The sequence below is a fragment of the Tursiops truncatus genome, chromosome 10 (genome assembly GCF_011762595.2).
Source record: "Tursiops truncatus isolate mTurTru1 chromosome 10, mTurTru1.mat.Y, whole genome shotgun sequence".
Classification (NCBI taxonomy): domain Eukaryota; kingdom Metazoa; phylum Chordata; class Mammalia; order Artiodactyla; family Delphinidae; genus Tursiops; species Tursiops truncatus.
In genome coordinates this window covers 60,337,594-60,363,360 of record NC_047043.1, presented here as the reverse complement: position 1 = coordinate 60,363,360, position 25,767 = coordinate 60,337,594, and the positions used below count along the sequence as shown (strand labels likewise).

The 25,767-nt window shown below is 48.2% G+C and overlaps 1 long non-coding RNA gene across 1 annotated transcript; it reads left to right on the top strand.

The window, feature by feature from the left end:
* The first annotated feature begins 8,955 nt into the window (after positions 1–8,955).
* Positions 8,956–24,310, top strand: LOC117313754 (uncharacterized). The gene is made up of 3 exons (XR_004528312.2): positions 8,956–9,009; positions 23,001–23,366; positions 23,769–24,310. It is a non-coding gene; the product is annotated as an uncharacterized lncRNA (long non-coding RNA).
* The last annotated feature ends 1,457 nt before the right edge of the window (positions 24,311–25,767 follow it).

Sequence of the window (25,767 nt, the reverse complement as noted above, 5' to 3'; positions counted from 1 at the left end):
AGTATGGGTGGCTCAGAAGGGGGTTGAAGATTTCTACCACAATAGGTAGGACAGGGGCTGGATAATAGAGGGCTTTGTACTCTGTGAAGACTTTGATTTTACTTTTGAGACACTGAGAAATCATAGGTTTTTTAAGCACGGGTGACGTGATTTGTCGTGGGTTTTGTCAAGAGTATTCTGGTAGCACTGTGTAGAGTGGTAGGTGAGGAAGCTGGTGTTTGCAGGAGAGGTCTGAGGCAAGGAGGTGCACTGAGACGTGACTGCAGAAGGCCATGTGGAGGGATAGAGAAAGTAACCATGAATTCACTTTTTGGGTGAGGAAGAGGGAAAAATTCAGAAAGACGTCCAGATTGCAGTTAGCTGAATAAATGGGAGGGAAAACTTTTCTTTTAGACGCTTGGATTTTTTTTTGAAGGTGAAGTTTTTTATGTGCAAGATATTTGAGAACTTTATGGACTGAAGGAAAGGGAGATTGAAGATGTAAGAGACTGTAATTAATGCTGTGAGGGCTATAGACAGCTCCTGTTGATGTCTAAGATTAAGGATTCTGCCAAGAGGGTGGCTGAATTGATGTACTGTGAGATCTACAGAGGGTCGGGAATGAAGTGGGGTGAGGAGGAAGAAAGGTGACACAATCAGTAAAAAGAGAGGGCTTGAAGGACTTCCTGGAAAGTCAAAGAGGAGGTGTGTTTGGGGGGAACACCAAGTAGATGTTTAGTAAATGCTGCTTAGGTTACATGGTTACTTAAGGGTTGGTCATGTGAAATAAAATCTAATGATCATGCGAGAAACTAGAATAGGAAACTGTAATTGGAACTTGTGCCGTACCTGACCTAACGGGAATACTCTGGAAATCAACTATACTTACATTACATTTAAAGTTGTTTTGAAAAAAAAAGGGAAGGTTTGCACCAGGTGGTAGAAACCTTTAATGCCCAGCTAAAAATTCGGGTTATTTTCTAGCAATTCATGATAAAATTATTGTGGATAAAACCATGTCCTTTAGTGATGCTGAGAAAGGGGACACAGCATTGCCCAGCCCTCAAGGTGGGTCTGTTCCTCTCAAGGAATAAATACGTATTTGAATCATGAATTCCTGTTTCCCAGGGAATGTCTTACAATTATGTGTGGCAATTCAGAATGCATGAGAAGTGTTCGTGTTTTGTTTTCTTAAATCCAGCCATTTAGTATTTACTTCTTGTTTATGACTGTACTTTGAACCTTATTTTAGGAGAATGTACCTAATAAAAGCGAGGTATTAATTTACTTTTCTATCTAGGTAATGAAGCATATATGTGTATACTTCAGAGGAAGTGAAGCAGATGAGCTGGTATTTATCGAGGGCCATATATACCACCCAGTATGTAGGTAGCTTTGTTCACGCCATCCCAGTCAGTCCTCACAAACAGCTCTTACAAACAAGCAGTGGTTATCTTCTTTTATAGGTAAGGAAATTGAGGTTTTGAGGGGTCACATCCAAGTGACATTTCTAGTAATTGTCAAGGGGGAAATCCAAAGGTGGGTTTCTCTACTTGTATGAGAATTGCCAGTCATTCATAGTATTGTTTTTCAAGATCTCATAAGTCTACAGTGAAGGGATTGCTGTGCTCTTCATATATAGAAGCTTAAGGCCAGGAGGTAAAAAATGATGTGGATGGAGAGCAGTTACAAGTGATATTTGCTAGCCTGCAAAAATAAGAACAGAAAATGGGCCAGGAGGAAGATTCCTTATAGCCAGGCAGAAACGTCTGCTAGAATATGTAGGAAGGAATCACAGCATCATAGGACTTGAGTGAATGTGAGCCTGAGGGAAGATTGGTAGCAATGATTTTATCAGAGTGAGTCATCTGACAGCTCTAATCAGAATCACCCCCTTTATTATAGCTTAGGTCATCCATGTGCCTATTTCTAGAAAAGACTGAATCAAGACAAGTGAAACATACCTGAAGATCCTGGCCTGAACATTATAATTGACCTGGCAAGAAAGCGAGCTTCAGATTTGACAACCCTGTAGTGGTGGTGGTGGTGATGTTAGAAGTACCTAACAGTCTGTGTTTTCCTTCTACAGTATTATTTTCCAACTTCCACAATTCCTGGAGGGGGAGGAAATCAAAAATATGTCTCCAGGGATCTTGAGGCATCAGCTGAAGTGATCGGGAATTTTTTTGAAATCTCCTCTTTTATCTTTAGGCAATCTTCATTTTCATATCTATTTGTTTTAATTGAAATTACTTCTTTTACTGGTTAACTATTTCTTTACCCCCAACCTAAATCACCCAGTGGAATTGACAGTTTGGGAAAATGTGCTTATTTCACTGGCCTGGCATCTCCCACCTCTGCGCTGGGTGGATGCCCCGTGTGGGAAGCACCGTCTCCCAGGGTTTGAGCTCCCGCAGAGGCTTTACCGGTAGCACACGGGGCTGCCACACCCCTGTTGACTCCCCACTCCTGTGACTCCCTCACTTCTGGTTCCTCCCTATTTATCACACTGTCATGGTCTCTTTCTTTCTCTTGATTGGCATGACTTTATTTTAAGGGCTTTATCTCTTGAGGTGTCCAACAGTTTTATTTTTAGAATTTCTTTTTTTTGTCTTACCAGGGGAACGTAAACAAATATCTATCTATCTGTCTGAGTCTTGCAGGTACATACTTTTTCCTCACGATGCTGCTTGCTATTTCACTTAAGGCACAGTTGCTGCAGATATGACATGACAGAGGGCAGGCTTAGCCTGGGTGTCGTTTGCGGCCAGTCTCTGCTGGCACTGAGTCAGCATGAAGGCCCAGCTCTGTGTGTGTGGAGTTGGGGGTGGGAAGGGGGAGCAAATTGTCATCTCTGTCTCTTGGATAGGAGGGAACGAGCGCAGGCCAGCACGTACGGAAACTAATTTCAGGTCACAAGTGCCAGCTTTATGATTGTTATATATATTGTATTTTCTAGTGATTCCCAGTTGATTTCCAGCTTTTGTTACAGCCTTGACAAGAGTTCAGTGCTTTCTGGTAATTTAACAGCAGCAAAGATTTCCTTTTGTAAAGTATTTTTATACCTAAATGTCATAGGAAAAGGATTATTGCTGATTTACTGATACTAAAGACTTGGTTCACGTTAAGCCCTCGAGTCCTTTGTTTAGGGTGTCATTTGTGTCCAACCTGTTTTCTTCTCCTGAAACCCTATTGTCTACCTTGAACTGGTCTAATCTTGCTTGATCCCATGTTTCTCCACTATTCCTCTGCAGAACCACCTTTTGTACCAAATGCAATTGCATTCCTGTCTTTTGAATGACATATGCTACAAAAATAGCTTTTTACATAGGCCTTGCAGATTTCAAAATCTTTTTTTTTTAAAACTAACCTGTCTTTATATCTTCGGAACTATTCTATGAGATAGCTTGGGGATTGTTATTACTCATTTTATGAACAAAAAAAGAAGATACCAATGGTCGTGACTTGCAACTTCATGCCAAAGCCCCAGGTCCCTGGGGTTTCAATCTGCTGAACCATTCTGCTTCAGTACCCTAGTTTCTAGAAACATTTCCAGTTTTCCCAAAAGTGGGAAGAATTTATTATGTAGGTTGAGTTGTCTACAGAGAAGATAGCTCTAAGATATTTCAGGTTTTTTTTTTTAAGTTTTAAAATCAGGGAAGAAACGAGTTTTCTGAATTTCCAAATAGGACTGGTTCCTATATTAGATACGTTAAATATGTTTACTTCCTGAGAACAAAGTGGACTGAATCAGAGAAGATAGTGAGTTGGCTAAGTTTTCATTTTTCTCTTTATTTCTGGGACTAGTATTTTATCTCCTCTTTGTTGAAATATTGTAAGTCATGGGTGGAAGAGTCACACTTTGTGGTTCTTAGTAGGAATTTCTGTGTTCATGAGGTTTCTCAAAGGTAGTATTAGAGGTCCTCTAGCTATGTGAGAGTTTTTGAAAATCTAATAGAAACGGTAGATTTCCACGTGGTAAATCCACGGATCTTAAAATGTCAAGCTTCTTTACTTTTGGCTGGAATTTAACGCACCTGATTAGAAGCCCTGTTTAGCAGCACATGGGCATGACTGATTAAGTTTTTTGAGAGTTGTCATTTGTTTGTAGACAAGGAGTCGGTGAGGAGAGAATAAAATCAAGTGACTCGTCTCCTAAGGCTCCAGATAGCTGGGAGTCTGAGATCTGTGCTGCAGTGATGGAAAATGTCCACCAGGTGACACCAAGGAGCTGCTTAACTGTTGGCTCCCCAGCTAGTTAGTGACTGGACCACCTGAAGCCCATTTAAACTTCTCCCCACCTTGTAAACTAAGGCTCAGCTGCAGCCACACCTTCAGCTCTGGTCCTTGACTTCCCCTGCACCCGCCCACTCAGTGCTGCTGCTGCTGCTCTGTGTCGGCTGCGTCTCACCACACTGTGGGTGTTGACTCTTCCCCTGGATGGGAAGCTTCTTGAGAGCAGCGCCAAATGAGTTTAAAGCTTATTCCTTTCGGTATTTCCAGCAGTGCCGGGCACAGGACCTCTGAGGTGCAGTGTTGAATTAACATCTCTTGGTGATCCGTGCGCTAGTTGTGACCCTCCATTGCATTCATGTTCAGTATGTTTTTTGTCTTGAACGGCATGTTTATTTTCCCAGCTGCAGAAATGACTTGCTGGAGGGGATTGTGTAGTTTCGTAAACCTTACTCCAAACTGCACCCTGACCAACCACTTTCACTAACTTCCAAGACAGTTACAGAGATCATTCCTGTGGAATGATGGGTCTTCCCTGCAGCCATGCAGTTGGCCTTGGCGGTGGGACTTCCCTGCGTGTTAGGCAGCAGATGGCCTCGGAGTTGTTAGGCTGTGCGCCGTATGGGTAGGAGCTTGGGAAAAGCAGAAAAGAATCCTCTGTAGCTCTCATCCCTCTGCCTTATCTGGGCTCCCAGCGGGGCCTCCCACAGCGAGCGGGTTTGGCCTGGAAGGGAGGCCTCTTGCCAAAGAAGGGCCGGCCCGGGAGGAGCAGTAGTACCACAAGCATATTGTAGCTGGATTGTGTCATTTTATTGGAGACCATTAAGGAAATGGACGTTCATTTTTTTCTTTTCCAGAAAGCAGATAATGGCTTCTAAGCCAATTGGAAGGAAATTTGAAAAGGTTTCATAACAGTGTTATTTCATTATTACAGCCAGCCTCCACAGGCAGCCAAGTTGTTTTCAGGCCCGACCCTGGCTCTGGCTTTTTCGTTGTGTGGATACCTTTCCAAAGTGTCTGATTTGATGACACATTCAGGGGTTCTGTGTTTGATAGCAGCCCTAAGAGTGTGCAGAACTCTGAGCAAACAGCATTTACATTTACCTAATGTAATTTTTAAAATGAGCCACAGTCTAGGTGATACTGGAGATAGTAATACTGATGTGGTGTGTCTGGGCGTTTCTTGAAAGGCTGTTTGTTTAGCTCCCTAGCGAATTTGATAAACCAAGGCCATATTTTTATTTCTAGAGCTGGGAGTTCCCCAAGCTGGCCGTTTTGACCTTTGAATGTTAGGAGCCCCAGAAGTTCTGATTATGAGACAAGGAAAAGGCAAAGCCTTTCTTGTCCATTAAAAAACTCAGGACCCACTCCTGGCATTCCATTGTCCTACAAGGAGCAGAGAATGAGACCCCTGCTCTTTGGGGTGGTGTTACTTTAAAGACAATCAGAATCTACCTGTTAAATGCTCATCTTCTCTGTGAGTCTGTATCTTGGTTATTATTACCTTTGGCAGTTGAATTTAAATCCATTGGGGATGGGGTGGGGTAGTTTGTAAGTACATTTTCAGAAATGCATCTAAAAGTCTTTTCAGGAAAAATTTGGGACCTGCTAGTGCAAATTAGCATCACTAATACAGCTGCTTTGTTTTTAGGTGATTGGCGAGGACAATGTGGCGGTGCCCTCCCACCTCTGCAAGGCGATCCTGGTGCGCAGAAGCCCAGGGTCTACTGAGCCCCTGGCACTAGGGGCTTCGTGGTGCCCAGCGAGGCCATTGGCTTCCAGCCCCAATTAAGTGAGCTCCAGGTGAGCTTGCAGAACCTGGAGAAGTTGTCAGGACTGGTGTTTTTCCCTCATCTGGATGGAAATAGTGACATCAGGAACATCTGCTTGGTGGACACCTGTAAGCTCCTGGATTTCAGGAAGTTCACTCTGAGCACAAGAAAGATTCAGGGAGCCCGATCGGTACTCAGACTGGAAAATCCTTTCATGGAAAATTTGCGGAACGCAGGCATTGAACCCAGTGAGGACTTCATGACTCACTGCAAGAAGAAGCTGGAAGAACTCAAAGCTCAGAGCAGTCAGGGGTCCTGGAAAGAAAGCCCTCGTAGTTCACCTCTCAGAAGTGCGACATTGTCTGTAATGAAGCAGGTGCAGCCTCTTCAGGATACTATGTTTTTGTGGCTCTGCTTTAAAATGATGGACTCCTAAATTTCAGACTAAATTTCTCCCCAAAAGATCAAGGATGTCAAATGTTTTGGTTGGTATTTTATTTGACGTGGGAAACTAAGGAAACTGTTAACGCCTGCAGATCACGGGCTGGTCTTGTGTCAAGTTAACAGGAGGGCTGTGTCTGTAGGATGACTCTGTGTGCGTGTCTCTCTGGATGTATTGTACGTGAAGGCATTATATTTTCTGCCTCCACATCATACAGTGTCTTTGATGTATCTGCTCAGCCTTCGTGGAACCAAATATTGTACGTGTTCTTTCCCTGGGACTTGAGCTGGTCTTAGAGATGGCTTTTGGAGATCCCCTATGCATTGTCCTGACCATGTGTATCATATATTTGTTTCTTGTTCCTCCCCTCATGGGCCTGCTGTTCCTCCTCTTCTGTCAACTACATTTTCTGCTCACTTAGTATGTTCTATATACTAAGCTCAGTGCTTTACGTGTATTATCTTACAACCATCCCCTGAGGGAAATACCACTATCCTCATTTTACCCAAGAGGAAATTGAGGCTTAGAGAGCTGAAGTGTTTTGCCCAAGGTTCATCTTCCCAAAGAAGTAATCCACAAGGAATGGGCACACAACATGGGGTACATTAAAATCTTCCCTGACACAGAGGCTTTTGACTCAGAAAGACATATGTCCTGAGTGATGGAAGGGGTGTCTGTGATCCTGGGGCCTGCTTGGTAAGAGGGGTCTGGTTCCTTGTCTGCCATCGAGCCAGAGGGACTTTAATGTCCTCTGACTTGAACCCTCCTTAGTTCTTTGGGAAGAAACAGTCACAGGTATTTGAAGGTTAAAGGTCAGTGCTTTTTGGGGTTTATCAAGGTCCCCATTTGCCTTCAGAAATGCAATTCTTCTAGAGACTGGCTGGTGCCAAATCGATGTGTTCCTTGCTTTCCAGATGGGCTTTTTGTTCTAGAGACTGAGGAACCTTAGAAGGGTCTGTGCCCACAGATTCACCAGCTGGTGGCTCACCCACCTTTGTGCCAGCGTGCCTACCTGGATGGCATACATAGGGCTGGTGGTTGGCCCAAAGACCCCAAAACTGTTACCTCTGGGGGAAACAGTGGCTGTTTTCTGAGCCAGATCTCTAGATTTGGGTTTATGTGGAATCCTTTCATGGGCTTTCATAAGTGTAGGCAGTAAAATGTCTTAAAATAGGGCACAGGAACTTGTCTGACTGTGTCCTGTCACAGTCTTTCCAAGTGCTGTTACTAGAACAGTTTTCATGGTGCTTTGTGTTTGTCTCTAACAGACATGCCAAGGCTTTAAGATAAAGGTAAGATGATAATGATTGACATTATTCTGCTTTACTTGGGTAAAAAAGAAAGAAGTTGGGGGGTCAGAACACTGCAGCCCAATTAATACCTGCCTGTTTTATCACACTGTTCCCCATTAGCTTCTGCCAGTCTTTTTCTTCTCAGGGAGCAAGAGCCCAAATGTCACTGTGACCAAAAACTCTGTTACTTTCTCTCCTTGTTGGAGAGGTGACAGTGGGTTCTGGGTGTTTTTCCAGGAGCCTGAGGGCGGCTCTGTGGGAGAGGTCCTACCGCCCATCTCAAGAGGCAAGCCCCCATCCGCTGTCCCCGGGGCCTGTCACTACATTCTCCTCTGACCTGAATTTCCAGCAGCCTTGGGGTTATTCCCATGCTGTTCTCACTCCTGTGTCACCACCTCAATGGTAGAGAATCTTGATTTTTAGATCAATAAATTAAAGTGTCTTAACATGTTTTTAGTTCCTATGAAAAATGCTACCTGGTCATTGTGAAAAAGAAGAGATAACTACTTACAATTAAAAAAGCAGTCTCCCAGTCCTCATTTTTATACGTAAAAGTTTTGTTGATATACGACAAGTGATGCTTGAATTGTCTCAACACTTCCACTAAGAGTCCCTCCAAAACAAACTTTGAAATGTAAACACTGGGTAGAGCTCAGGACTTTCCTCTGGATCAGATCACTTCTGCCTCCCCCGTGGGACTGTTGAGTACTTGGATTCAGAGCAGCAGAGCCCTAGGCCTCCCCCCAAGCATCAGGTGTGTCCCTCTGGTCAAAGAAGGACCTCATTACTGACCTGAGCCAATCACCATCCAGCCGGGCCCTCTCCGGGTCCTGCCGCGGTCTCAGGCTGCACCTGGGACTCTGCCTTCCACTCTGTTTATGCTCAGGGAGCCCCTGGTCTGAGGGAGGCTGCCGAGGGAGAAGGACCCAGGCTCTGCTGCTGGGACCCCCCTCTGGGGGCGAGGGACTCACTCCCTAATCTCTCTCCACCTGCAGTAACATCTTTTTTTCGAGACTTCAGGCTCTTTGGTCTGTGGATTGAGACTATTTCGCCTATATCGTATGCAGCAAAGGGGGACCTTACACAAGTGGCAAAGGTAGGATGGGTGTGTTAGCCCCTTAACTACCTGCTAGTGTTTCTGCACTTGTGACTCCATCTTCAAACGACTGAAAACCTCCGTCCCTCCTTCAGGACTTAGAATAGAGCCCAGCAGGAGATACAGAGTCTGATCTTGAGGGAATGGCTTCTTGCAGAGCTGGGCTCAGCCTGCAGCCCTGCTCTTGGAGTGACTGTGAGTATTACCATGTCGCCTGTGTTCCCTGCCTTGATCGTGAGTCCATAAATGTCATTGGTGTTAACATGACGAATCTCCAATTTCCCGTCAGCGGCCTGTCCCCGACCCCAGGGTCTGCTGTTCTGTTCCCTGCTAACTCCCTACCACATCCACCCTGTGTGCCCTTCCCCTTTCTGGGCCCTCACTCTCCTCCTTGAGCCTCTAATTCATTCTGGTGGAGCTGGTCAGGGGTAGCCTCACATCGACCATGGAAGCCCTGCTCTTGCCCACATCCATGCCCAGCCTCTCCACCTGGCCTGCTTTTCTGGTTGTCGTCATGGAGATGGTCTATCAGGGGATCCAGTGCTGCTTTTTCAGTCCAGCCTCACCTCCAGGGACCAACCCTCAGGTCATCAGAGGGCCGAGTGGGATGCACTGCACTCTGTATAATTTGGGGCAGGGGAGATGGGGTGCTTGGATGGGCTTCTCTTCCATGTTCCTGAACTTGACAATTCGGCCAAGGGCTGGTTCACCCTGAGTGCACAGCACCTCTAGGGGTCACTGTGGCCTAATGCCACACCGCTGGGACCTCGCCCCAGCACAGAGCCTCAGTAGGCAGGCTCCAGGCTCTCAGGCTGGATGGGACAGGAGGGGTCATCTCTTCCAGTGCGCCTCATGTTTGGCTCACATCAGAGAAGCCTAGAGAGTTTAATTTTTCCCCCCAATTTTATTTTGAATAATTTCAAGCTTTCAGAAAAGTTGAAAGTGCAACGAATGCCCTCTCCCTCCATACTGTGTTTCATTTGCGTTCTTGTCTTGAACCATTTAAAAGTAACTTACTGTCTAAAAAAAATGTAAGTTGTAGACACAGCACTTCACTTTTCTTCTTTCTGTTTGTTTTTTTTTTTTTTTTCTTTTTGGCTGCGTTGGGTCTTTGTTGCTGCACGTGGGCTTTCTCTAGTTGCGGCAAGTGGGGGCTACTATTCATTGTGGTGCGCAGGCTTCTCATTGCGGTGGCTTCTCTTGTTGCGGAGCACGGGCTCTAGAGCGCAGGCTCAGTAGTTGTGGCGCACGGGCTTAGCTGCTCCATGGCATGTGGGACCTTCCCGGACCAGGGCTCGAACCCGTGTTCCCTGCATCGGCAGGCAGATTCTTAACCACTGCACCACCAGGGAAGTCCTTTGCTGTTTTTTTACTTTATTTTTTTAAATTGAAGTATAGTTGACTTGCAAAGTTAATTTCTGCTGTAAGCAAAGTGATTCAGTTACACATTCTTTTTTAAATTATTCTTTTCCATTATGGTTTACCATAGGATATTGAATACAGTTCTCTGTGCTATACAGTAGGACCTTGTTATTTATCATCCTATATATAATAGCTTACACCTGCTAACCCCAACCTCCCACTCCATCCCTCCCCCAGCCCCCTCCCCCTTGGCAACCACAAGTCTGTTCTCTATGTCTGTGAGTCTGTTTCGTAGGTAGGTTCATTTGTATCATATTTTAGATTCCACATATAAGTGATATCATGTGATGTTTGTCTTTGTCTGTCTTACTTCACTTACTGTGATCATCTCTACGTCCATCCGTGTTGCTGCAAATGGCATTATTTCATTCTTTTTTATGGCTGAGTAATATTTCATTGTCTATATGTACCACATCTTCTTTATCCATTCACCTGTCGATGGACATTTAGGTTGTTTCCATGTCTTGGCTATTGTGAATAGTGCACAGCACTTCACTTTTTCATACTTCAGCCTGAATTACCTAAGAAAAAAGACATTCCCCTATTTCCAAAGTAACTATTATCACATCTAAGAAAATTATCAAGCATTCGATATCATCTAATTAACAATCTCAATTAGAATTTGCCTGCATGTTCCCCAAATGTTTTTTATACTTTTTTGAAACATCCAGGCTTCAATCAAGGTTCCTATATTATATTTTGTTAATTATGTCTAGTCTCTCAATCTAGAATAGTCTGCCTGGTGAGCTTCAAAAGAATAGTAGATTCTCCAACCCCACACTTGAAGATTTTGATTCAGTAGATCCGATGTGAAGCTGGAATCTGTATTTTCTAAACAAGCAACACTGGCAATCCTGAGGAGCAACCAGGATTTGGAACCGGACCATATGCCCTTCTTTGCTCCCACCCTCCCCCAAGGCACACATTCCTTAGACAGAAGTCTTCTGGCAAGCAGGTGGTCTTTGAGCTTGACCTTGTGACTATCAAGGGAAAACTTTCTCCTATCCCATTAGGCCCCCAGGTGCCCAATTTTCTTTATAGAAGAGCTGCATAACATTCAGCTGAAACCTTCCCCTGTAACTCCTGCTCATCAATGACAGGCCCTAACCACCTTTCCAGGCTACACAGAACTGGCTGGCACCTACTTTCACCTGATAGCCCTTTAGAGATAAGGTGCTCCTAATGACATCAGGGCATCTCATTTCATGCCCAGGCATTCATGGATTTCAGACCCTTCACCATGATTTCACATGTCTTCCTGGTGTGGCGACCACGTCTGGACAAAGCATTCAGGGTGAGGTGATAGCAGTGCTGAATCGAGGTGGGGGATTGACACCCCACTTTTCTCACTATACCACTGGTTCACGTGGGACTCGCTCCAACTAACGGCTTCGGGTCTTTTCCACATGATCTACTGTCAAATCACTTTCTCATCATGTGCTCACGTAGTCAATTTCTGGAACACAAATATGGCATTTTATGTATGCCCAACTATTAAGATTCCACTTGATTATAATTCCTACCCATCTTCAGGCGAGTTCACATTCTCGATGATCCTGATTTGGCCATCTGACATGTTAGCTATGCCTCCCAGCTTTGAGATTGCAGATTGGAAAAACAAGCCTTCAATGTGTCCGTTAAAAACATTGAAGGAGACAAGAGCCAAGGAAGGTCCCTTTGGTAAAAAATTCATTTTACATGGCAACCTGCTTCACATAACCATGCAGCAAGTTTCATGTGATAATAATGGGCTCTGATATTTTCAGAACTTACATTCAATTCTCTTCTATGTCTTAAAAAAAAAAACACTAAATTGATTGTACAATGCAGAAATAGGTCTCCATGAAAATTTGCCTGTGAGTCACTCTGGGACAGGGAGATTGCCCACTGCACCTCTGGTTGCACACAGCACGGCTGGGCCAGCGTTTTGGACACCTGTGCTATGCAGGGAGACTGCCCAGCCCATCTTCCCACTTACACATGTAATGTTTGCCCTCCACCCCGCAAGGCTGTTGCCGTTACTTTACTTTGCTTTGTAGTTCAGTCATTCATCATTTACTTGTCTTTGCCCTCCAAGGCCTGCTAACTTCCTGGAGGCAGGCAGATTGCAGAGTTGACTCCTTTCTGCGGCCTCCAGAGGGTTCTGTAAACAGCACGTGCCCAAGACGTTTTATGGAGTTACCAGCAAGTCGGAAATGTTGAGCTTATCCTGCTTGAGTGTCACTGCGCTCATGGTCCCTGTGAGGGAACCCAGGAAGGCTGAGGACTAGGGCCTGGCTGGGGGGCCAGTCCCCCTGCAGGGAACACAGAGACTGGCCTCTGAGATGATGGCTTCTCAGAGGAGGGAGGAAGGCATGTGCATTGTTCTGGCTGTGAGCTTGTGGGCAGGCGCTGCGTGGAGCAGGGCCCTGTGCTGGGATGACTCCCAGCGGCGTGCTGAGCACTGCTTCCAGCCGGCTGGAGTTCCCCGGGCGCTTTCCCCACTCACTTTTCATCAGGATCCACAGGGTCTGGTCCTGAGGCCGCCCGTCCCAGTGGGAAGATGGGAGCACGGAGGTGCCCGTCAGAGTGTGCTGAGCAGGGCTTTTGTGTGTTTGGCCCAGAGAGAAGCGGAGTTAAATTTAGGTCTTCCAGCTGTGTGCAGGTGTGGAACCCTGCCCTCTCCCCTGCCCCCAGCCAGGATCTTGGAATTATTTCTCTCCTCTGCCTCCCCCAGCCCCAGTTCCTCGACAGGCACAGGATGAACCGTCATGCCTCTGGTGATGCCAGGGCTCATTTCTGCCCAAATGTCTTCTAAGTCTGGGGACAGTGGCAGACAGTGGCCTTAAATTTGCCAGGCCTCCCCAGGAGCTCCGAGGCCTTGGCACATCTGGGGCCCAACTGGCTCTTTCTTAGCCCACTAGGCAGGACACATATTTTAGTTCCCACCACCTCCCATGATGGGCCCCTGACTTCTCCCCCGGCCTCCTGATTTCTGTGCTGTGTGCCCCCTCTCGCCTCTCTGCCCCGCACTGCCCCACACTGCAGAGGGAGCCTTCAACCTCTCGCTGTCATTGCCATTCAGACACGGGCAGAGACCTTGGATCTTCTCCAAGGTCAGTGGAGTCCAGGACAGTGTGACGTGTCTATGTCCTCTTTCCCCATATGAGGCTGAAACTTGAATAGACTGGGATTCCTCAGGGGTAAGTGTGCTGTGACGTCTCCTTCACTGTGGCCCTGGGACCCTTCCTCCGGGCTCCCTGGCTGAGGCTCGGAGCCTTACAAGCTCTGGTCTAGGGTCAGAGCCTAGCTCTGCTCCTCTGCATACTTGCAATATGATTTCAGGTAAGTGGCACCCCCTTACGCCTAGTCCCCTGTGTGCAACGTGAGATTGGGCCGGACACTCTCCAGGGTCCCTCTGTGTTCGGTGTTCTGACTGCCCAGGGCAGAGCACTCCTTCTCATAACGCAGCCTGCAGGGGTGCTTTGCAGGGAGATATGCAGGGGCAGCCTGGAGGTGCGGGGGGTAGTGGGCTGAGGGGCCTCAGAGGAGGCGTGAATGAGGGAGAGGCAGAGCAGGCCGGTGTGGACAGCCCTGTCCCAGTCCTATCTCCCGTCCGCGACACCCTCTCCACACCCCAGCCCCGATAAGCGGGTGTGAGCCACGGCCGCCTTGTGACAGGTCCTTCAGTGGGGAGGGGATGGCGGGGGTCCAGGTCTCTGCTGAATCCGGACGTCAGCGCCTTCCTCCCCCACCCCCTTTTCCCTGCTGGGCTGGACAGGCCCAAGCAGCCCCATCCTCCCTGACACTCGGCCAGCGAGGTTCAGCCTCCTCAGGGGTGCAGGGAGCAGAACTCCCTCAGTCCTTTCTGGCAAAGAGCCGAGGAGGACAGCCACCCCTGCCAAGCTGCTCCTGCAGTGACCGTGGGGCTGGGGCCTGGATGGTCCTCTCATCTCCTGCCCTCACCCAGTCTCCTCCAGTCTCTGTGGCCATCAGCTTTCAGTCATCCCCCCTCAACTCTGACTTTGGGGCCACTGTTTCATCGGGGCCCACCTTCTTTCCTCCAAGGCCCCAGCCAGTGTTCACCACCAGCAGGCCAAGGCCAGAAACCCCTAATTTCTGGGTTTGTGGGCCTAGGGGTCTGAGAAGAAGAGAAACTGAGCTTGGAGCTCTCAGGAAGGGGAAGGGAAAGGCAAACAGGCTGGGCTAGAGGCTGCAGGACGCCCCCGGGAAGGAGGGTCTTTGCCCCCAGGCCTAAGGCACTCAACTCGGAGCTTCCTTCTGCTTTCTCAGAGGCTCACTAACATGTTCAGAGCCGAAGATTGCTTTGATTCTCAGTCTGCCACCATTGTGCATCGGGCAGCCCATCCATGTGCATTTGGGTGTAAAGATGTACGTGTCCTCTGTGTATGTTCCCATCCCCGGGTTCCGTTCTCAGCCTCCACACAGCTTATGAGGCATCAAGGCCCACTGGCTAAGAGCACAGACTCTGGAGCCAGGCAGATTGACCTGGGGTCAGATCTCAGCTCTGCCATCTTAACTGCTCTGTGCCTCAGTTCCCCCATCTGCAAAAGGAAGATGACAACGTGGACGATAGTACCACATTCCTTGTAGGACTCTTGCAAGTATCAAATGAGTTACTACATGTAAAGTATTTGAACAGCACCTGCCACAGAGTAAGAAACATGGAGTTGTTGGCCATTATTATTATTTGTGTAAATTTTACTTTAATGTGATTTCACATATATCCTTTATGCAGAGTCACCAATTATTTATATTTTGCTCATTAATTTTATAATTCTCTCTCTACATATATGTATGTATAATATACTGTATATTCTATATTGTATATATACTATACATAGTATATACACATACAGATTTTTTTCTCTGAATCACTTGAGAGTAAGTTGAAGACATCACGCCTTTTTACCCCTAAATACTTGAGAGTGTATTGGTGAGGACAAGGATATTCTTTTACAAAATCACAATGCAGTTAACAAAATCAGAAAATTTGTTATCTAATTCACAGGCCATATTCAAATTTCATCCGTTGTCTCAATCATGTCTTCTTTCTATTTATTTATTTTTCCTGGTCCAGGGCCACCTGTTGCATTTAGTTGTCACGTCCCTTTAGTCTCCTTTAATCTGGAGGAATTCCTTGGCCTTTCCTTGTGTCTCTTGAACTTGACAGTTTTGAAGAGTTTAGGCCAGTTATTTTGTAGAATGACGTTGCTCAAGTTCTGTTGCTGTTTCCTCATGATTTGTTTCAGGTTATGCATTTTTGGTAAGATTACCACAAAGGGGATGTTGTATCTCTCTCGGAGTATCACTTGGGGAGGCACGCAATATCCATTTTCCCATTTGGTAGCGATGTTGTCCCCGATCACTTGGTTTAGGACGTGTGTGCCAAGTTCCCCCGCAGTTAAATTAAGTAAATTAAAGAGCAGCTGTGGGAGGATACTTTGAGACTATGTTCCTCATCAAACTTTTATCCTAATTTTCATCCACTGATGATTTGCTACACCCTCCCTCCTTCTAAACTTACTAACTGGACCATTCAAACTGGCTCCCATGTCTTTTGACATGTATATACCAGTCTAAGCACTCTCTTACTTTCTAGGATGGTCCGGGGCTCATCTTGTATTTTTTCTCTGCTCTAGCGATGAATCAGCCATTTCACCAAGGAGTCTGATTTCCTGTGAATGGAGAATGGTATTTAGAAACCAAGACTTGGGGCTGCATGTGCTCATTGATACTGGTGTATTATTGTTCCTCCTTGACCATTTTATCATCTGTTCACTTGTATGCGAATGTTGGGGCAGCACCAATGAAACTGCAGCTTGGAGATGGGAGGGGCACAGGAGCAAGGTGACCTGCATAGAGTCCCCTCTCCTCTCTGGCTCTCTGAGTCCTCCCCACCTTCTCTTTCCTTCTTTCCCTCTTCATCATGACCTCATGTCCCCTTTCTTGGTCAGAATTCCTCTGGAGATTCCAGCTGTGGGAACCTCTGAAACCATTTCCCCAGCTACGTGTGTGATATCAGAGACAGACAACTATGTAACCTTTGTGTGTGAACAGTCAAAGGCAAAGATAATTTACAAGAAAGTTTTTGCTTAGAACAATCTGGTGACAGGGTGATTGGGGAAGACACATTTGGAAGATTTCCACATGGAAATGTTCCTTTTTCCAGCATGGAAAGCACACAGACCCAAACCTGTGCTGAGGTTAAGGCTGGGGTACCGTTGGAGGTCTGCTCTCCAAATAAGCCTCTGCAAAGCTCAGGGGACCCGCAGGAATGGTTACATGCCTAGTGCAGCCCACTTGCCATGTCCACAGGTAGCAGGTACAGGTGTGGCTTAAGAAGAAACTGCCTGGAGTCCGGGGAAGGCCACTTGGCTGGCTTTGTTCGTTATTCAAATGTAGGGTGAGTACCTATCCCTGGTCCCCCACTTGGGAGTTAGTTAACTGTTTTGAGACTATATTCAAGGCTTCCTCTCTCTGAGATCTGGGGTATGGAAAGCTGGCCTCTGGAGGAAGTGCATCAATTTACAGAAGGACCCAGAGCCTCTGGGATGGAGGAAACAGTATCCAGCTGCTACATCCTGAGATGAGAAGGGAAGGAGGTGTATTGTGTGGGAGTGGCATGACCACAATAAAGGCCTTGGACCAGTGGCTTCTGAAATGAAATCATCTTGGGGAAGCAGAGGTCGGGGTAGTGACAGGATCCCAGCAAGGGCTCCCCTGTGTTTCATGGGGGAACGCTGGCTTCAGCGTGGAGTCAGGCTACTGCTGGGAGGTGCTGAGCTGCGCTTGTGCTCTCGACTGGAGACTGTGGTTATTTATCCACAGGAGTGTCACCTAGAGATGAATCAAAGTGGGGTTCCCTCCCTGGGCTCCCCGTGACTTTGAGGAATGGTACCACCTTCTGGTAGCCTGGGCTGGTTCCTGTGAGGTGTCCAAGTGTCCTCAACAGTGACATGGCAGTGCCGTCAGACCTCAACCCCAATTTTGTTTTGTAAACAATTCAAGCAGAAGGGGAAGTTCCCTCAAGAGAGGGACTGGATGTGTCATGTAAATTCTTGATAGGTTGATAGAAAACATTAAAAGCTGATTGAGAGTATTCCCTGCCAGTCCAGTGGTTAGGACTCTGAAGCTCTCACTGCTGAGGGCCCAGGTTTGATTCCTGGTTGGGGAACTAAGATCCCCCAAGCCACACAGCCAAGAAAAAAAAGCTGACTGAGGCCGCCTTTGTGCTCTATGCTCAGGGGGCAGTTCATATAGCTACATTCACAACGACCAGAGAAGCAGTGTTTTCCTATCAGCAGCGACATAGTGTAATGCTTCAGGCGGGTACAGGAACTTGCTATCTTGTGGAGCTTCTGCTGTCTGTGGTAGACATAGGAGGTTCTTTTCCATTATGGGTTATTACCAGATATTTTCCATTATGGGTTATTGACAGATATTGAACATAGTTCCCTGTGCTATACAGTAAGTCCTTGTTGTTTATCTATTTTATATATAGTAGTGTGTATCTGTTAATCCCAGACACCTAATTTATCTCCTCCCCTTCCCCTTTGGTAACAGTAAGTTTGCTTTTCTTTATGTCTGTGAGTCTGTCTCTGTTTTGTAAGTAAGTTCATTTGTGTCATTTTTTAGATGCCACGTATAAGTGATATCATATATTTGCCTTTCTCTTTCTGACTTACTTCACTTAGTGTGATCATCTCTAGGTCCATCCATGTTGCTGCAAAAGGCCTTATTTCATTCTTTTTTATGGCTGAGTAGTATTCCATTGTCTCTGTGTACCTCATCTTCTTTATCCATTCCTCTGTCAATGGACACTTAGGTTGCTTCCATGTCTTGGCTATTGTAAATAGTGCTACAGTGAACTTTGGGGTGCATGTATCTTTTTGAAATATGGTTCTCTCTGGATATATGCCCAGGAATGGGATTGCTGGATCATATGGTAGCTCTATTTTTAATTTTTAAAGGAACCTCCATACTGTTCTCCACAGTGGAGAATTAATTCTTAAATAGAATAGGCCCCCAGTGAATCATCCACCCTGCTTGCCAAGTACTCTTTGGGGCAGATGTCAGAGGCCTGAGGGCCAGCCCAGGAGGTTGCCTGAGGAGGCCGACAGCCTCTTGTGGCACCTTCCTTGTTGTCCTAGTCGGAGACCAGAGGCACCTCCTCACCCATTTTTGGGCGCTCTGTTCTCCAATTTTGCATCCCAAATTGCTCCCAAATTTCTCACCCTCCACCGTCATCTCTCCCTACAGAGACCACCTGACCTGTTTCCCCTCATCCATTCTTATGCCCCACAGATCTTTCCCTCAGAGCAAGAGGTAGGATCTTTCTAAAGTACAAACCCAGCTGGCAACCTTGCCCCTCCCTGCAAATAATAGAAAGCATATACAACAAGGCACCTCTTTGTGTGCCGCTGGATCACGTCCACACTCTGCTCCTGGCTCGTCCTCACTCCCAAGCCAGCCACGTGGGCCATCTTTCCCTTCTGGACCAGGCCACGACTCTTCCACCTCAGGACCTTCACACCTGCCCTTCCTGGTCTCTGCCTGGAAACACCCACCTCAGTCGACAAAAATGCCATGTCTTCATCAGAGGTCTTCCCTGATGTTTGTACTCATTGTACTTTGTCCCACCCCACCCCCTCACTGTTTTGTAATTATAAAGAGCTCTGGTTTGTGGATTTTGAGGTTAATGTCCGTCTCCCCAGCATGACTGAGTTCCATGAGGGCGGGGGTCTTGTCTGTTTGTGCTCATTATTGTGCTCTCCAGAATCTGGGAGATGTTCAGCACATGTTTGCTAAAGGAAGAATGGACAGATGCCTCAGTTTCCCCAGCTGGTCCCGTGTGTAGGCTGACATCACTTAGCAGGAGTGAGTGAGTGAGGAAAGGGACTCCTTTGGCTCCGGGGCCTCCTGTCCCTCGCACCTGGGGAGTTTCGCTGCCATCAGGCCCGCAGGCCAGGCTGTGGCCCCACTGCTCCATTTTTATTTATCCTGCAAACACCAGAGTCTCTACAGGAGGAGGAGGGTGGTCACGCAGCAGCTGGGGCTGGCGGGAAGCAGACACATGGGGCCAGGTGGTCTTCAGCCGGGGCATAGGAGCAGAGAAATTGGCACGAGGGGCTCTGCAGCTGGGGCCTGGCAGCAGGTGGGTGGCGAGGGTGGCACTGAGTTGGTGACTTGCCTTGGGGAGAGAAGGGCACTGTGGCCAAGGTGCCAAGAGAGTCTGGGCTGATGGCTAGGAGGGCTGGGCGGGCTGCCCATAATCGAGGAGGTGACAGTGGGCGTAAAGAGCCCACTTAGTGTAAGCGAAATGGAGGACTGGGGGTAGGAAGTCCAGAGCTTCAGCACCCCGAGCCAGCCGTGCCCCTGGCCTCTGGTCTTCCTCACGCCTCCTGTACTCCAGCCCCTCACTGCCTCCTAGTCTCCATGCTCTGGGCTTCTAGAACCCCCAGGCCCCCAGCCCCTGTGACGCCGTCCGCTCTCCCAACCTCCCTGTCCCTCAGCTCCCCAGTCGCCACATCTGGCCTATCCTGCCAGCGGCCTGGGCCCTGCTGGTCAGCCCCCTTCTCTCACCTCCTTCCACTCCCTGTGGCGCCCTGGCACCAGCCCCAGGTCTGTGTGGACTGATTTCCCAACACTCCTGTCCTCCCTGCCCCACACCCCCAGGGAGGGGCTCTCTTGGGGATCCAGTCCCCCAGAGGTCAGGTGGGGGGAGGGTGTGGCTGACGGAGGGCCTGGTCCCCCACCCCCCGACCCTGAGCTGTGGAGCTGAGCTAGGGAGAGGGTGGTGTGGGGAGAGGGAAGGGCATGCGGGGCCCTGCGGGGCAGGGGATGGGGTCCCAGAAAGGCCACACTACCTTCCCAGCTTCCTTGGTCTTGCCTGGCGCCATCTGCCCTTCCCAGCTCTTCCTCAGTCTCCACTGTCCCCCCCTGGTCCTTCCAGCTTCTCACGGTCCCTCTCATTGGTGACTGAGGAGCTGGGGCCTAGGCCATTCTGCGTGTCAGGAAGGACGGGCTGCAGGGAGCTTTCTGCTGCATTGTGTGTGTAACTAGTGTCCCGGGGGGTGGGTGGCTATCGGGGGTGCCCCTGGGTGGAGGAAGGGACCTGTGAGGGGTGTGTCAGTAAACAGAGAGCAGTTCAGGAAATCAGTGAATGTTACTGTGGAAGGGGTTTAGAGATTGTCCCTAACCATTTACAGATGAAAACACAGGGCTCTGGAAGAGGGAAATTGGATTGGCATGAACAAGTCACATGGGGGCTGGTAATCATGCTCATCATTATCATGCTGGATATTTATTAAGTGCTACTGTGTACTAGGGATTATTGTAAATTCTTCATGTGTCTTAGTTTACACAATCCTCACACTACCTTAGGAGGTAAGTATTGTCATGCCTATTTTACAGATGAGAAAATGGAGACTAGAACAGTGAGGTCAGTTTCTCCACATGGTGCAGCAAGCCCATGCAGAGTGGTGGAATGTTGTCACACTACACAGGGAGTTTTGCTCCTTCAAATGGTGACATATATATATGTCACATATATATATAAGTGACCTATATATATGTCACTTATATATATATATATATATATATATATATATATATATATATATATATATATATAAAGTCTGTCTTTAGAGCTCCTTAAAAACAATAGCAGACGTTTCACCAAAGAGGATATAGGAATGGCCAGGAAGCACATGAACAGATGCTCAACATCATTAGTCATCAGGGAAATGCAAATTAAAATTATAGGATACACCCACCCAACTGGCTAAAATTAAAGGAAAAAAAAAGACTGACAATTCCAAATGTTGGCATGGATACAGAGCAACTGGAACTCTCATTGCTGGTAGGAATGGACGATGAACAACCACTTTGGAAAACATCTGACAACTTCTTATAGAGTTAAACATACACTAATCAGATGAGACTGATTAGTTGTCCCCTGAAACTCAATTTCTAGGCATTTACCCAAGAGATAAAAACATATGACCATACAAACACCAGTACACAATGTTGATAGCAGCAGCCTTATACCTGATGGTGAAAAATTGTAAACAACCCAAATGTCTATCAACTACTGAATGCAAAACCAACCATGGTACATCCATATAATGGAATACCTCTCAGCAATGAAAAGGAACAAACCAACACAGGCAGCAACATGGATGAGGCTCAAATGCATTATGCTGAATGACAGCAGCCAGACACAAAGGTTACGTGCGATATTATTCCATTATATGAATTCTCCAGAAAAAGTAGATCTATAGGAACAGAAAACAGCTCAGTGGTTGCCAGGGGCTGGGGTGGAGGAAGGGGTTGACTATAAAGGAGCATGAGGACGTGATGGAAATATCTGATATCTTGATTTTGGTGGTGATTATACTGCTTATACATTTGTCAAAACTAACCACACTGTGCATTTTAAAAGGGTGAATTTTGGGACTTCCCTCATGGTCCAGTGGCTAAGACTCCATGCTCCCAATGCAAGGGGCCCAGGTTTGATCCCTGGTCAGGAAACTAGATCCCACATGCTGCAACTAAGAGTTCATATGCTGCAACTAAGACTTCGCATGCTGCAGCTAAGAGTTCACATCCCCCTGATTTAAGTATAGAAACAGTGGGCTGGAGAGGATAGAAAGTACGATGGTCATTGTTGCCTCATTGCAAGAGTGACATCAGAGGAAAGAGGGGAGCCATGCACTCTCTGGGAGAAGACTGTGACAGAGAGGGAACAGCCACTGCTGAAGCCCTCAGGTGAGGCGTGCACGGCCTAGGCAGGAGCCAGCAAGGACCTGGTGTGGCTGAAGTGGAGTAAGAGCCGGGGTTGTAGACGGGCTCAGACAGGCCCTGGGGAGCGGGGTGCATTGGGGGGCTGCAGAGGGCTCAGGCTGTTCTCTGAGTGTGATGGGGGCCACTCGGGGGTTCTGTGCAACTTGCCTTTTTTTTTTTTTTTTTGCGGTACGCGGGCCTCTCACTGTTGTGGCCTCTCCTGTTGCGGAGCACAGGCTCCGGATGCGCAGGCTCAGCGGCCATGGCTCACGGGCCCAGCTGCTCTGTGGCATGTGGGATCCTCCCGGACCAGGGCACGAACCTGTGTCCGCTGCATTGGCAGGCAGACTCTCTACCACTGCGCCACCAGGGAAGCCCCAACTTGCCTTTTAATAGACGCCACTGGCTGCTGTGTTGAGAACGGTCTGGGCCAAGGACCAACCAGGAGGACTTTGTAAGAATCCAGGCAAGAGGCGGTGGTGGCTCAGACCAGCATGGCGACGGTGGCGTTGAGGAGTGGTCTGACTTGGGATATATTTTGAAGGCAGAGCCGGCAGGATTTCCTGCTGGATTGGATGTGGGGTGTGTGAGAGAGAGGAGGTAGGGATGATGCGAGGGTTTTTGGCCTGAGCAGCTGGAGCTCCAGCTGAAAACCCCATGGGGGCTGCTGACCGGTGTTACCTGTCGCCTGGGGCCTGTGGCTGAAGTCAAGACAGATACAGGGGAGGGCTCAGCCCTGCTCCTGGCTCTGGGGCTCAGGGGATGGGCTGCCTGTACTGGTTATTCCATTACCCTTTATTTATTGGCCTTATTGGCTTTTGTCATTTCCTCGTTGTCTCCTGTCTGGAGAGAAGACTATAAATGTGATGGATTGATACAGGATACAGGAGACCCAATTATCTCTGTCGAGCCGGCCTCTCCTCTTGGTCAAGCCCTCCCCGTTCTCCGTCTTTGCAGCATCTCCCATTGCCTTGAAGGCAGAAGCAGCCTGGTCCCTGGCTGTCCAGGAAGAGGGAGTGCAGCCCAAGAGGGTGAGTGGCAGACAGACGGTCCCCAGGAGACACGGCTCCAGGAGCAAAGACAGGAGGCAAGCTCAGCCCCACAGAGGCCGGGCCGGAGGACAGCGGGGTGGGAGGGCAGGACGTACCGCCGCCGGTCAGCCCACATCCGGGGAGGGGGCTCTGCTTCGACTTGCACGCCTTTCTGGAATCCGAGCTGGCGCCTCCCTCCACGAACACCGGGGCGATGGGGCTTTTCTCTCCGGCAGCAGGTGCCTGGCAGCTGCCCGTGGATGCCAGCCCCGTGAACTGGCCTGGGAGGAAGTGCCTGTCGGAGTGGTGATTGTACGTGCTGGGCTTGGGCTTGGCCCTGGCCCGTCCCTGTCCCCTGCCCTTCAGGCTGACTTGGGACGCCCACAGGAGAGTGGCACCTTGCGTGGGGGCCCCCCGGGTCCCTCTGGGATCCCCCCAGGATCCGCTGAGACAGAGCTTGGCAGCTGCCGGCCTTTGAGTGTCATTTCTGAACCAAATCCCTCGGCCCCCACCTCAGGCCTGTCTGCCTGCCTCTGTCCCTGGGAATGTCCTGAGGCCCCTGGTCCAGGGTGGTTGGAACAGGAAGCCTGAGGTTCCTTCTTAGGATTTCAGGCATCTCCCTATGGTCACGCCCTGCTCGCTCTCCAACACGGATCCTGGTTGCTGTGCCTTGAGTGTGCATGTGTGTGAATCCGCACCTGCCTCTCCATGTAGGCGAGGATCTCATGTAGGTGGCGTCCTTCCAGAAGAACAGAATGGAAGGTGGGGCTGTGGATGAGAATAGGAGCCAGGGACCTAAGAGGACAGAAGGGCAGGAAGGACTCAAATGGAGGAGAGGATCCAGGTGAACCCAGTGGACGGTGAACAGCTGGGTTGAGGGGGTATCTCTTGTGCCAGCATTCCAGGGCTGCTCTCTGTGCCAGGCACGGGGCGGGGGCCAGAGAGTGTGGTGCGAGCGGGCCGGCCTGGCCTTCCCCAGCCCTCAGGCAGCGCACAGGACGGTGAGCTGGAGGGGTGTGCAGGAGACACAGTCCTGCGGCTTCCCCAGCCCATCCGCGGTGGCCTTTGGCACCTCCTAGCTCTCGGCCGCTGCCCACTCTGTCTCCGCCTGTAGGAGTGAGCGCCTGTGCTGTCTCCCTGCCCCTCCCAGCCGCCCGGCACTGAGTCTCGTGGCCGTCAAGGCTGAGGCGGAAGAGCGGCTGGCACGGGGCAGGGAGCAGCCAGGGCCCTGGCCCCAGGGTGAGAGCTGACGTCTGTCCGGGAGCATCTCTCTCCCTGCCAAGGGTTGAGATCCTGGGCTGCATGCCTTCCTTCTGACACAGGAGCCGGCATCCGTCCCTCGTGGAACCTGGACCTCAGCCTCACCCCAGAGTGGCCGGGTGACAGCTGGTGGTGTGGTGACCGCAAGGCTCACTCTTGCCTCCCTCCAGATGTACCTGACACCTCCCAGGCCAATATTTTATATTGGGAGTATAGTTGATTTACAATGTTGTGTTAGTTTATTGTCATTTTCAGGTGTACAGCAAAGTGATTCGGTTATACATATACATATATCCATTCTTTTCCAGATTCTTTTCCCATATAGGTTATTACAGAGTATTGAGTAGAGTTCCCTGTGCTATAAAGTAGTCCTAGTTGATTATCTATTTTATATATACTAGTGTGTATATGTCAATCCCAACCTCCTAATTTATTACCCCCACTACCTTTCCCGTTTGGCAAACATAAGTTTGTTTTTTTTATGACTGAGTCTGTTTCTGTTTTGTAAATAAGTTCATTTGTATCAATTTTCAGGTTCCACATATAAGTGATATAATATTTGTCTTTCTCTGTCTGACTTACTTCACTTAGTACCATCATCTCTAGGTCCATCCATGTTGCTGCAAAAGGCCTTATTTCATTCTTTTTTATGGCTGAGTAATATTCCATTGTATATATACACCACATCGTCTTTATCCATTCCTCTGTCGATGGACATTTAGGTTGCTTCCATGTGTTAACTATTGTAAACAGTGCTGCTGTGAACACTGGGGTGCATGTATCTTTTTGAAATATGGTTTTCTCTGGATATATGCCCATGAGCGGGATTGCTGGATCATATGGTAATTCTATTTTTAAGTTTTTAAGGAAACTTCATACTGTTCTCCATAGTGGCTGTTATGAATTTACATTCCCACCAACAGTATATAGGGGTTCCCTTTTCTCCACACCCTCTCCAGCATTTATTCTTTTTAGACTTTGTAATGATGGCCATTCTGACTGGTGTGAGGTGATACCTCATTGTAGTTTTGATTTGCATTTCTCTAATAATTACCAACGTTGAGCACCTTTTCATGTGCGTTTTGGCTATCTGAATGTCTTCTTTGGAGAAATGTCTATTTAGATTTTCTGCCCTTTTTTTTTTTGCGGTACGTGGGTCTCTCACTGTTGTGGCCTCTCCTGTTGTGGAGCACAGGCTCCAGACGTGCACGCTCAGTGGCCACGGCTCATGGGCCTAGCCGCTCCGCGGCATGCGGGATCTTCCCGGACCGGGGCACGAACCCGTGTCCCCTGCATTGGCAGGCGGACTCTCAGCCACTGCACCACCAGGGAAGCCCTTCTGCCCGTTTTTTGATTGGCTTTGTGTTTTTTTGATATTGAGCTGCATAAACTGTTTGTATATTTTGGAGATTAATCCCTTGTTGGTTGCATCATTCGCAAATATTTTCTCTCA